A 12789-nucleotide genomic window follows, 5' to 3' on the forward strand; every position below is an offset into this window, starting at 1 on the left:
CAGAATTCTCAATCGGTGTCAGTGGTAGGCGTCTAGGCACATGAGGAGAATAAGTATGTTCGGTACATAGAAAATAGTTTAATTTTTAATGTGCTGTTGCTGATCCCCTGTTCTTAATAAAATTGTTTGAATAAAACCCATATTAATTGTTAGTGTATTGCAAAAGAAATGCCATAATAATATAATGTCAATAAAATATGTATTTTTAAGTTTAATATTGTACTGTATGGTTTTATTAAAGTTCTATTGTTTCATATATCCGACTGGTTTCTTTCACTTATATTAGATTGCTTTAGCATAATGCCCTGAAATAATACACAAAAAAGTATAACATACAAAAATAAACATACAAATGTTTAGCTATAAATACAAACACTCAATTACCCTACTTAATAATATAATGTAATACGCTAATACATAAAATAGGATAGCGTATATGCAAATGTTTAGTTAGAAATGAAAAAGTTGCATCACTCTAGTTGTTTGTAATGTAATATAATGTAAGGAAGTGTCAGATGCAAAATAGAGGTCTTTGTGAGAAATGTGGTTTAAGATTAACTTTAACCACCTGGAATGTAACTGCATCTTTATTCCATATTTCGATTTTGGCGTAAGTATACGCCAGGCACATTTCTACATCTGACATAGAAATACTGTTGTATTTTTAAATGGACGTGTATTGAAATATGTGCCACTCAAAATACATGTAAGATCACAATTTTGCGGCCATTCACAACTATGTGGCACATTTGTGCCGTATAGTTGTGAATTAACAGGATCCAGTTTGATATAATATGTGAGTAGCTTTTATCATACATATTTTTTGTTGCTTTGAGAAAAAATTTTAGACATCTAATTGCTTTTAGGATACAAGCTCCAACTGTCTTTCCCTTATATGAAATGTGTACTTTGTGAATTGGGATACAAGTTTTGGGCATAAAAGTTTGATTTTACAAGAAATCTAGGAACTTTTCAGTAAAACACCATTTGGTCCTGTGACATCAATCAAGCCTAAGCCACAAGCAGATACTAATACTGTAATCATTAAAATATTAACAGATGATAAAAGCTCAGGGGTGTCAGGTGTCTTCCATTTTGAAGCTGTCAGGCAAAGGAACGATGAACAGATATGTTTTATCAACTTATTGACAGATATGTATCTCAAGCATATTTTGAGACTTCTTTAATAGGGAATGCAAATAATATTTGAGTGTGTCTGGAAGTTGGATATTCAGCAAAGCTAAGTTTAAATCTCTAATATCTAACCAAAAAGCACATAATTTAAGACAGCTCCACCTAAAAGTGTTTAAAAGTACCCCATTGGCAACAGTTTTTCTAAAAGAGTTTAGATGTGGAAGGATAAATGGTGTGCAGCCTGGAGGGGACTAAATATGGGCAGAAATACTTTTTGTGAGCATTGTCTTTGATGCGAACAGAGATTGATTACTTATATAGACCACATCCAATCTTGGCCAATCCTTCTTGACCAGGGTCACTCCCATTTCAAGTTCTTATTTGATCTTCTGAGGTTCCTCCTCCTGTGCCACAGGGGATACTAGAGTATTGTCCATAATGGCTATTAGACTCTTGGAAGTATGATGTACAAGGCAGAAAGATTCTAGTAATGATTTGGGGCAGAGAGGAGACCCAGACATATATTATACTGAAAGAATTTAGGGTTAGATGGTTGGAAATGCGAACAGATCTGTGGGAAGCTTTGGAAGATTCCAAGTAGAGTAATGTCTGAGAGGATATGAATATTGTTATTGATCCAAGCTTTAAAGTTCTCATGATGCATACCTTGAAGAAAGCTTGGTTGATTCAGAGAGGAATGACTTGTGGGGTAGAAGAAAGCAGAGCTCTGCAGTACAAAAAAAACTTCTCTATACCTTGGGGGTCATGGAAAAAAAGGGATCCTCAGTTGTGTGGGGAGAAACATTCAGATCTTTAAGGCTGCTTCAAACTCAATCCACAGTTTGAAATCTCGATCAACATGGATGTCAATGCACCAAGCCCCCTAGGAAGCATAATAATGTTTCAGTAAATCAGGAACGCCAAAACCACGCTCAACCAGTTGTTTATAAATGGTGTTCATTTCAATTTTGGGCTTCCTTCCAGCCCAAATGATACTAGATAAATGATATTGTAGTTCTCTGAAGAACTTCCATGAAACTTTCACCGGAAGTGTTTTTAAAGAGCATAATCTATTCTATAGTTTGGGGTTGACTTTGTGGGACTGCTATCCAGGTGCTGTCAAATGAAGTCGCCCGAAACTCAGGCCTAGCTCTTCTGGGCTGGTACTTAAGCCTTAGTCCAGCTCTTTCTTAAAAAATCCAGCAGTATTTTATATTTGATCCATCTGATCAATAGTACCAATGGGTGAGAATTACCTGAGATGAAAGAGGAGGCATATTGGCCAGACCAGGCACTCTATGGATGGCTAGATGGTATTATCTCCTCCTGTCTATCATTGTCCTCTTCACTAATTTCCCTTCTGATGCGCTCTCTTTCGCTCCTCCCATTGCTCTCCTCTGTCCACCTGGTTCCTTTACGCTCCTTGCTCCTATTTATGAATCCCCTAATTCTTGTTTCTTTCTCACTATGCCCAATATCCTCTTTCTCCTTTCCCCATTTTCCTCTCTTTTTTTATCTATATCTTCTAATAGTTCTCTCTTTGAACCCTGCTACTCACTCTTCCTCTTTTCACCCTCTTCCCTTTAACCATATTTATTTCTCCCTTTCCCCATCAGTTCTTTGTGCCTTTTTCTTGATGCCTCTCTGGCAGCATATCTTTCCTTCACACTCACCCCAGTGCTCATTTCTTTCTCCCTCAGTGCTTGTTCATCCTTCTCTTCATATGCTCCCCTCTTGCACATTGAGCAGTAATGCTATGAAGAAAATGCCCACATTCAGTTAAATCCTTACGGTACAGCATAACAATGTGTAGTCAAACAAAAACCACAGTTGTTGTCAGAGCTTTTCCTTACTACTACAAATCTGTATATATCTAGCAGAATGAAAGTATGAGGTATTAGTTGATGGTTTCCTTTCCTAATCCAAAAACATACTAGTAGGTTAATTGGCTGCTATTAATTTGACCTTAGTCTCTCACGGTCAGCGTGTATGTTTATGTTAGGGAATTTAGACTGTAAGCTCCAATGGGGCACTATATAAATAACTGGTGATGATGATGTTGTTGATGATGATGATGATGATATTTTGATCAAAACAATAAAGCTTGCAGCTCAATTCACAGGTCCTGAGTTCCTGCATTTCCTAAACTGATATAATGCTCCAAATAACACTTAAATGCAGTTAAAATCAAATGCACTCACCTCACAAACATGGAGGCTGCCATGCAGCAAAGGTGGTTTGTATACCACACCTAAAATGCCGTATGTAGGCTGGATTTCCACCTCTCTCCAACACCATATCTCCCCAATCTCTACAGTCGCCTCCCCTGATAAGGCAGTACCTCATTTTCACCAAACCCTAGCAACAGCTCACGATCATGTGGCTCCATCGACTCTTCATACTTCACGTCGACTTTGAAGTCTGCCGTGGCACACCAAAGAAACACAAAATCTTCAAAAATGTTCCTCTAATGATTTCTTCACATATACTTCTATTTATCACGCCTATTGAAATGCTCTGCACACTGCAAAACAAACATACTTACAATCGCTCATCTCTGTTCAGGCTTCTAAACCCAAATGCCTTTTTAGCACTCTTAAATCTCTTTTCAACCCTCACACCCCAAACCCTCTGACTACTATCACAGCTTAGTTCCTAATTCAGGGACAAGATTGAGAAGATCAGACTAGAGATAGTATCATCTTCTTATCAAGCAAACAGCTCAATTCCTTCCCAGCACCTTCTGACATCCTCTCTTCATTTGATCCCACAAATAAAGATGAAGTATGTACTCTCTTTTTATCTTCCTACTCTACCTCCTGTCCTCTTGGTCCTAAACCCTTACAAGTTGGTAGATCTGTGTCTCCATTGCTCATTCCACCTCTAACTAAAATCAATAATCTCTCTCTCCCTCTACTGGTATCTTCTCATCATCATTCGAGCATGCAGTGATTACTCCTATTCTGAAAAAACAAAATTCTGACCCAAACTCTCTCTCAAATTACAGTCCAATATCTTAGCTCCCATGCCCCTCCAAGCTTCTAGAGAAACTTGCCTACACTTGCTTCACATGCTTCCTTTCCGCAAACAACCTATTGGCTCCTCTTCAGTCAGACTTTCATTCTCTACACTCTACAGATACTGCGTTGACTAAGGTTGTCAATGAATTGATCACAGCTAAAGACCATTACTCTCTTCTAATTCTTCTGGATCTCTCTGATGCATTTGACACTATTGATCACTCTCTTCTCATACAAATACAATCCTAGGTCTGCAGTACACTGTCCTATCCTGGTTCTCATCCTACCTTTCTAATCGATCTTGAAGTGTTCATTTCTCTAGATCCATCTCTGCAACGCTTTGTTTATCAGTTGGAGTCCCACAAGGCTCAGTACTAGGTCCTCTGTGGTTCTATATCTATACCACTTCTCTAGGGAATCTAGTAAACTCCTTTGAATTTCAATGTCATCTCTAAGTGGATGATACCCAAATTTATCTATCCTCTCCTCATCTCTCACCATCAGGTGGATACAGGGAGTACAGCAGTATGGGACCCAACAGCAGAGTGAGGCCCCACCAGCTCTGGACCCAAACAAATTTATTAGGGATGGGAGCCTCCGCAGTGAATAAAGGGAGGTAGCAGGCGCTATTTCTAAGCATCATTTGGGCCTGAAACAGCACTTTAAAGTAATGCTTACTAACACTTTTGTACAGAATAGAAAAAGTGTGCACACTGGTGTGCTGGTGCACACTTTCAGCTCATAAAATCCATTGCTCTTTATTAATCCAATTTAAAACCATTATTATAAAATCTAGAATTCTACTTGGAATCAAAGTATAGTCACAAGGTTCCAGTGCTAGTAAATAACCATGTGTCATTACATAACCACCTTTGGCTTGATGCTGAGTTGGACTTACGCCTGTCTTTTTAGCATTACATGCAAAAAAATTTTACTGTGCATGTCCACAAAAAAGCATACACATTCATCCAGTTGGTTAAATCGTTACCTTCCGTTTCATGGCATTGTTTTTATTTCTTTGTATCACTATTTCCTCAATGTGTAGTGCCAAGTATTATGTAATAGATTATTATTATGTTAAATCTTCACCCCTTTACAACTGGAGATGTGGAATGGGGAAGGGAAGGGGCGGACAAGCATAGACCAAGTACAGTAAGGACATGTTCACATAAATGTGGCTAAGGCCAAGCTGCACAGAAATGCAAATACGCCTGACTGGAGGTGCACCTCTTGCAGGTGCGGGAGCGCTGGTGCAATAATATGCACTGACTGACTGAACAGCAGAACTAGCTATATCTTGTACTTGGATGATTACAGAATCACCTCTTCAGCTGATTCCATCACATTGCCTCTGTTATATGAGTTAGTAAATAAGTCACACTAACATGCAGCTGATATTTGTATTATATTTTTGTATTAGGATGTAAGCTCATATGAGCAGGGCCCTCTTCCCTCCTGTCTCCTAACCTGTTTTTCTGCTCCGTGCTTATTGCAGCAGCCTGCCTGGAGTTCTGAAGTATTGGTATTTTTGTTTATTGTTCTGTACTGTTTCACCCTGTATAGTCTACTGTTTGTACTGTGTACGGCGCTGCGGAAATCTTGTGGCGCCTAACAAATAAATGATAATAATAATAATAATAATAATAATAATAATATGAACGCAAGAAAGGAAATTAGCACTACTGTTCTATAGAAGTATTTTTTTTGCAAATCAAACCTAATAGTGAATGTGGGTTTCACATCCTCCACAAATGTAAACAAACTTTTCTTGCACTTATGACATTTATATTAAAATTATGTTTGCATAGGCTAATACATTTGTGTATGATTAGTGTACTGCAATTGACACTTTTACAAATAACACTGTAAACACACTACACTTATTGTTCTGTTCATTGCATCTTATACATTGGGGTTTGAAAAATCAAGAATGTCAGAATAAAGACAATAATTTATTTTTTATCATAGTATAATTGCAATGTAAAGCTTATCAATTATATATATTGCAATTATTTTTACAATATTATTGCTTGTGGGATGACATATGTATGTAATTTTAAAAATATATATTTTTACTCAAAAAATAAATAAGATTAAAGATGACAATTGCCTATTTTTTTTTATTTTTTAAAAAAAGAAACAATGGTTGGAACATTATGTTTGGAACATCTGTACATAAAATATTTTTTTTCCTTCTCCTGATATACAGTATATATATATATTGATGATTTTACTTTGTGTCTCTGCCAGAAGCAGCAGCAGCAGTAGCAACAACAATGAAGGCACAGGAGACATGTATAAAGGTCATATGCAAGTCTCTATGGAAACTCTGAAGATTGTGCAGAGTGACCTTGAGTCTATGATCGGCTTTCGCACAGCATTACCACAGTTTAGTAGATAGTTACATTTTTGTGTAACTGGGTCATTCCAGATCACAGTAAATGTGGCGGTAGGAATATCCTAAATTGATTTTAGTCGGCTAGTGAAGCAGGTACTGCAGGAATTCTCAATGTGCGTCAAATGGTTTATTCATTTGTCATTGGATGAGGAACCCCTTTTGCAGATAAAGCAGCAATTTTCCTCCATTGCTCAATTTTTGCATGTCATAGGGGCAGTAGATGCAACACATGTAGCACTGGTACTACTAGGGAAGAATTAATTTTTTTTTTTTGACCAGAAACATTACCAATCTATCCAGCTTATTTGTTACTAAGAAGGAATAAGTCAGATCAACAAATATAAATAATAACCACCAATTTAATTTGGGAAAATACATTTTATAAAATTACTTTTAATAGAGATGCCTAAACCAAAATTACAATGAGCAGTTACTTAAAAATTGTATTTCTCTTTCTATAGATATCTAGAAATTCATAAGATTAATTAAAAATATGGGGTTGAGGTGAAATTGAACAATCCAAGAGAGGAGTATTCACAAGATTAGAATTGTTAGAGTACACATATTTTTTTTTAAAGGATAAATCTCATTGCCATTGTGTGTTTATTGCACAACTGGAATGTTTTCAGTATCCACCCCACCGACTCTCTCTACCTATTGGGTGTTTATACAGGTCAAAGCAGTCCACTCTAAAAGTGACTTGCCAAAGAGGCAGTGGGCTCACCACCCATGACATTACAGTGGTGGTTCCTAACGTTTGTCTTCAATTGCCTCTTCAGGTCTTGCTACCTCTTAATAAGCTTGGTGATAATAGGTGCCAACATGTTGAAATGCTCAGTAATCTACTCCTTAATCCTCAGCTTCATCTGTCTGGTATTTTTGAGCATCTTCTCCATCCCATTGGTAGTAGAAGTTGGGCTGTCTCTTCTTTATGGGGAGAGGGTTGGGGTCTGGCTGCTGATCATCAGTATTTTGGGAATTTATTTTCTGTCTGTTTGATGAAAATGGAATGGGTTTCATTTATTGCATTTTTATGTAGCTTATTATAAAGCATTATTATTTTTGCTGTCTTTTGGGCACCGTTTCCCAGTAAGGTGTTGCAGTGGTGTTTTGGCTTAGAAACCATTTTCTTTAAAGGGAATTTGAGATTGCGTCATCATAACATTGACAAGGACAGCCCTCATGACACAACTCAGACATTCAGAGATGGGAATATTAGATAGCAAAGAGGCACTGCTCTTGCACAAAATATGTATGTATTTGCTTTCAGAAACAAGTCAGCCATAAATGTAATGTTCAAAACGATGGCATTCTGCAAGATATATAGGGGCAGATTCAATTAATAAAAAACTGCGCAAAGTGCATCTCACACCTATTTTTTTTACAGAAGTAACGTTGATTTTTGCTTGCACTCCATATATTACCGTAATATCAGGGTTCTGGCCATAGGGACAGACATGAGGCATTCTGCTATATAGAGTATGCCTAATTGTTGTTTTTGTGCATACATTATAAATTAAGAATGCATTATCCAAAAGCCTATATTCCATATATTATTTAAATGTAATACCAAAATAATAGGAAATAGAAAAGCTATGTCCAAACCCCAATTATTAAGAGTTTTGGATTAATTAAATTTTTAAGGCATGCTTTAATTTGTCTTTAACAAAATGTAATATTGCTACGGTAATTATTTTCCTCTTTCTCAAATGAATATACCTTGATTGGTTGCGCGCATGGAACTGGCAAGCATACATGGAGGGCATCAATTGCCAGATGGGTGCTTGCTAGTCCACAATGGGCAGGAGCATGGATTTTATAAATTGTTTGCAAAATGAATGTAATAGTTTTGGGGGGTTTCAAGTTTATATATAAAAATCAAACTTAATTTTTTAAGTTGTTTAAAAAAAAGTTTGAAAATAAAATAAAAATAAAGTTGAGGTTCAAACTGTGATAATAGTCAAGTTCAAAAAATATAAATAACAAATTGATAATGGATTTCTCACAGTACACCAAATATATACACCATTAATGTAGCATTATTGTACCCATTCATACCCATTCAGAATATGATGTAAAGCATCCTTTTTTAATTGAGCAGTCATAATTCAGAAATGCAGCATATGTTGCAGTTTACATTGTCAAACTAGCGTACGCTACACAGACCTGTATGGGTTGATTTGGGTGTAAGTATATCTGAGGCACTCAATAAAATGTATGAGTATGACTAATGCTCCTACTTCATAAAGAAGTGTCTCCAACGCATTTCAATGCTGTCTTTATCAGTGTGGAAAGGGGAGTGTTCCCAATCCAAATATTTCTATAACTATCAGCCAAACATGTCTCTCTATAGTAACTACGTAACAGTCCTTTTTGGCGAGATCTCTTTATACGCTCAGAGATACTGTTTTATGTTTATGTTCCATCACATTGTAAGTTGAATATTCTGTGTATGTGTCCCATCAAACAGAAGGTTCAGATGGAGGATATCTACCATATATTGGAAGTATTGTAGCATTACCATGACAATTGCCAACGAGGTAAAGCTGATCTAAACCTAGTACATATACTACTGCTACAGAGCTGGACACATCCTGAAATGCATCTCATTGAGCATATGCACATAAGTCTCTTTTATTGTATATTTTGGACACATGTGCATCTAACACAGCATCAGCTCTTCACAATTGTAATTCTAATTATGTTTCTTATTATATTTTAATATACCATATTTGTTTTAAACTGGATTAATACAACTTGATACATTTTACAAATGAAGATTGCAACAGCCCTAATTTTCTTATTGACTATTTTGGAAAATTGTTAGCAACAAAGACTAGAAGGCAGAGACTATATGCTGCGGAACATGATCATCATCGTCATCACCATTTATTTATATAGCGCCACTGATTCCGTAGCGCTGTACAGAGAACCCATTCACATCAGTCCCTGCCCCATTGGAGCTTACAGTCTAAATTCCCTAACATACACACACAGACAGACAGAGAGAGAGACTAGGGTCAATTTTTGATAGCAGCCAATTAACCTACCAGTATGTTTTTTTTGGAGTGTGGGAGGAAACCGGAGCACCCAGAGGAAACCGATGCAAACACGGGGAGAACATACAAACTCCACACAGATAAGGCCATAGTCGGGAATTGAACTCATGACCCCATGCACATCTATGACCATAGGCTCTGGAAGGCGAAATTTAATACATATTTAAAACCCTCTCTAGCTCAATCAAATTCAAGCACAAATATAAATAGATAAATAGATTAATCTAAACAGAGAACAGGTGCAGTTAAGGAGAGGAGTATTGAGGCACTTTTAAATATTTAATGTTCCACAGTTGTATAGTTTACAGCTTAATTGTCTTTCACAAAATCTCAGTTGCTCATAATCAAAAACTAAGGAAAACCAAAACTGAATGGGGAAGGGAAACAATAAAAGTTATATAATTGATGTTATATAATTTGTTAGCAATTTAATATTCTACTATTCTGGGCAAAATTTATATAGTATATTCTTTTTAGATTTATTGGCTAGACATCCTTAAAACCATCTATATCTTAGCAGACTGAATTATTAATATAAAGCAGTAAAACTTTTTGAGTTGGATTTCCACTTCCTCACATTTCTTCTTATACAAAAGTATGGAATTGCTGAAGGACATTTTCACAGTGTAGAGATTAGTTTCAAACTTCAAATTAGATAGTTGCTTTTTCGTGCTGTATGAAACTCTTGGAGACAATTTTGTTGTCAATAACATTTTTGAAAATGTCTATAGCAAGCACACATACTATTTCAGACTACATTGTCAATAAAGGAGATGTCCTTAGAAACCAACATGCAATTACAGATGCAGTCTTATATTCAACCCACTAGCCTTTCATCAGTCATTTAAATATCAAGGTTTCACAGACTGAAGAAAAGAGCTATTGCTTGTCTTTATGCTTTGATCTGTCAAAGCAGAGATATTTTAAATGAATAGTTTGGGCATAGTTACATTTCTCCTATGTTAGAGCCATAATATGACCACAATTTAATACAGTACTCAATGTGAGTCCTACTGTAATAAAAACACAGTGTAGCGCAGTCAAGTTCTGTCTACTTGTACTGCTAATCTCTCTGCAGTTACAGCCAATTATTCTGCTATCCATACTACAAGTTTTGCTTAATTGCCTTACAATTGTCATAAATAATCTGCAGGGTCAGTGAAAGCTATGTGGGAGCTTTTGTTGCACCCATCCGTCAGTGCTGAGCCCTACCCACCCACCCCTGATTCATAGCAGAAAGCAGGTGAGGGGACAGCACCTTCTGCTTGTCAAACTGGGGTGACATAATAGTTATGCGCCCACCCCTAGCGTATCACAGCATGGAGGACAAGCAGCCAACAGTTTCACAGGTAAGAATCTGCCAAATGCTGCTCCTCCTTGTGAATGGCTGGCGTGTAGTGTGGAGGTGCCACGGGGACATTAAAAAAACTTATGGAACAATTAATTTAGCTGGGAGGTTATATTGTATCCTCATGAAAGATGTCTCTGCAGGATACAAGCAAAATTGAGAGAATATTTCTGTACCATAATTGCCAGCATTTTGTGCAGCAACACTTTTGCTAATTGAATCTGCCCTTTAGTTTGCAGATGCCGTGGGGACTTTAAAAATGTTTTAGAAACCCCTAAACTTTTGCGCCTATGCAACTGCGTAGTGTATCACCAATCCTTCTGCTCTGTAATTTTGGACATCATTATTGTGCAGTGCTTCTTTGCATAATTCTGGCTTCCAATATTTTCTTCTGCCGTTGTCCCTACATTTGAAAGTTCCTGTTCAATTTAGTGCTATGTGTGTGTGTGTGTGTGTGTGTGTGTGTGTATGACACAGACACCCTTAGGTAATGCATACACAAACAACTTCTTATAGTATAAGCAGTACTTTTATTGTTCCATCACTATAAAACAGCATACACTTTTGTCAGGATGACACCAGGCAACCTCTCACTGACTAGACATAATCTTCCTGTCTGGTCACCGGGCACTGTTTGGCATTGGTTGCCCCGTATAGTAGCACAGCACAGGTTTTGCTATTGAGACTCCTCCTACAGTCTTAGCTTGATATATGTGACACCCCCAAGTGATCCTTAGAGAAGAAGATCTTTTCAGGTGCTGTTTGATCTGTCTCACTGCAGACACACCCAGTCAGTTGTAAAAGAAAACATATCCACCTTTACCATGCAAGTTAAATCACACTTTATACTTTTACTTTGTCACACATGTCTTACACCTGTATACATCTAATCTAGGTGCACTGCAATACATGTGTGAAACCCTATCTGCAGCCTTTAACTGCAGACTGTCTACTGAACAAATAATTCCTCTGTCAGAGGCCTGTGGAAAACCACTCCACTCACTTTGTCACTATATATATATATATATATATATATATATATATATATATATATAAAATATATAAGCCTAGTGGCGTGTGTTAGTCTGTGTGTGTGTGTGAAAAAAAAAAAAACCAAGCTGCAGCGCCACCTGCTGGGCAGAGTTATACACTGACCTACTAAATTCTTAGTGTGTGTGGGAAAAAAAACTCAGGAAGGGCTGAAATTTGGTATACTAAGATGTTTTTAATTTGTTCATTTAATTGTTAATTGTTAGTAACGCTCTTCCCCTGAGGAGGCCTGGGCTAGGCTCAAATGCATGACAAGAACCTTTTTAACACCTTAAGCAGCTTGATTTGACTAGAATGCATGAGTATCATGCACGGGTTAACTTGTATATATATATATATATATATATATATAGTGGGATTTTAGCTCAGGTAGACTGAACAGATTTTAGTGGAATTAACATGCAGATAATCCACAAGTCAAGGTCTAAACCCAGTCAGGCTGGCTTATAAACCCCGCTTGTCTGAGCTAACTAACAGAGAAAAAGCCTAATTATCCAGTGTATTCTACCAATGCTGGTCACAAAGAGAATCACAGTTTCACAGCAACACCTTCCTTATAATCGATCAAACCCCAGGCATCTCTAACAACATTAACCCCCACTTAGGTCAATGTTCTGGGAGAAAAATTCCTCCCTTCCCGAATATAAATATATATATATATATATATATATATATATATATATATATATATATAAATATAGAAATATATATATCTACTATATAAATGCCTAGTGGCGTGTGTGGAAAAAAAAACAAGCTGCAGCGCCACCTGCTGGACAG

Source organism: Mixophyes fleayi, chromosome 1 (genome assembly GCF_038048845.1).
Source record: "Mixophyes fleayi isolate aMixFle1 chromosome 1, aMixFle1.hap1, whole genome shotgun sequence".
Lineage (NCBI taxonomy): Eukaryota > Metazoa > Chordata > Amphibia > Anura > Limnodynastidae > Mixophyes > Mixophyes fleayi.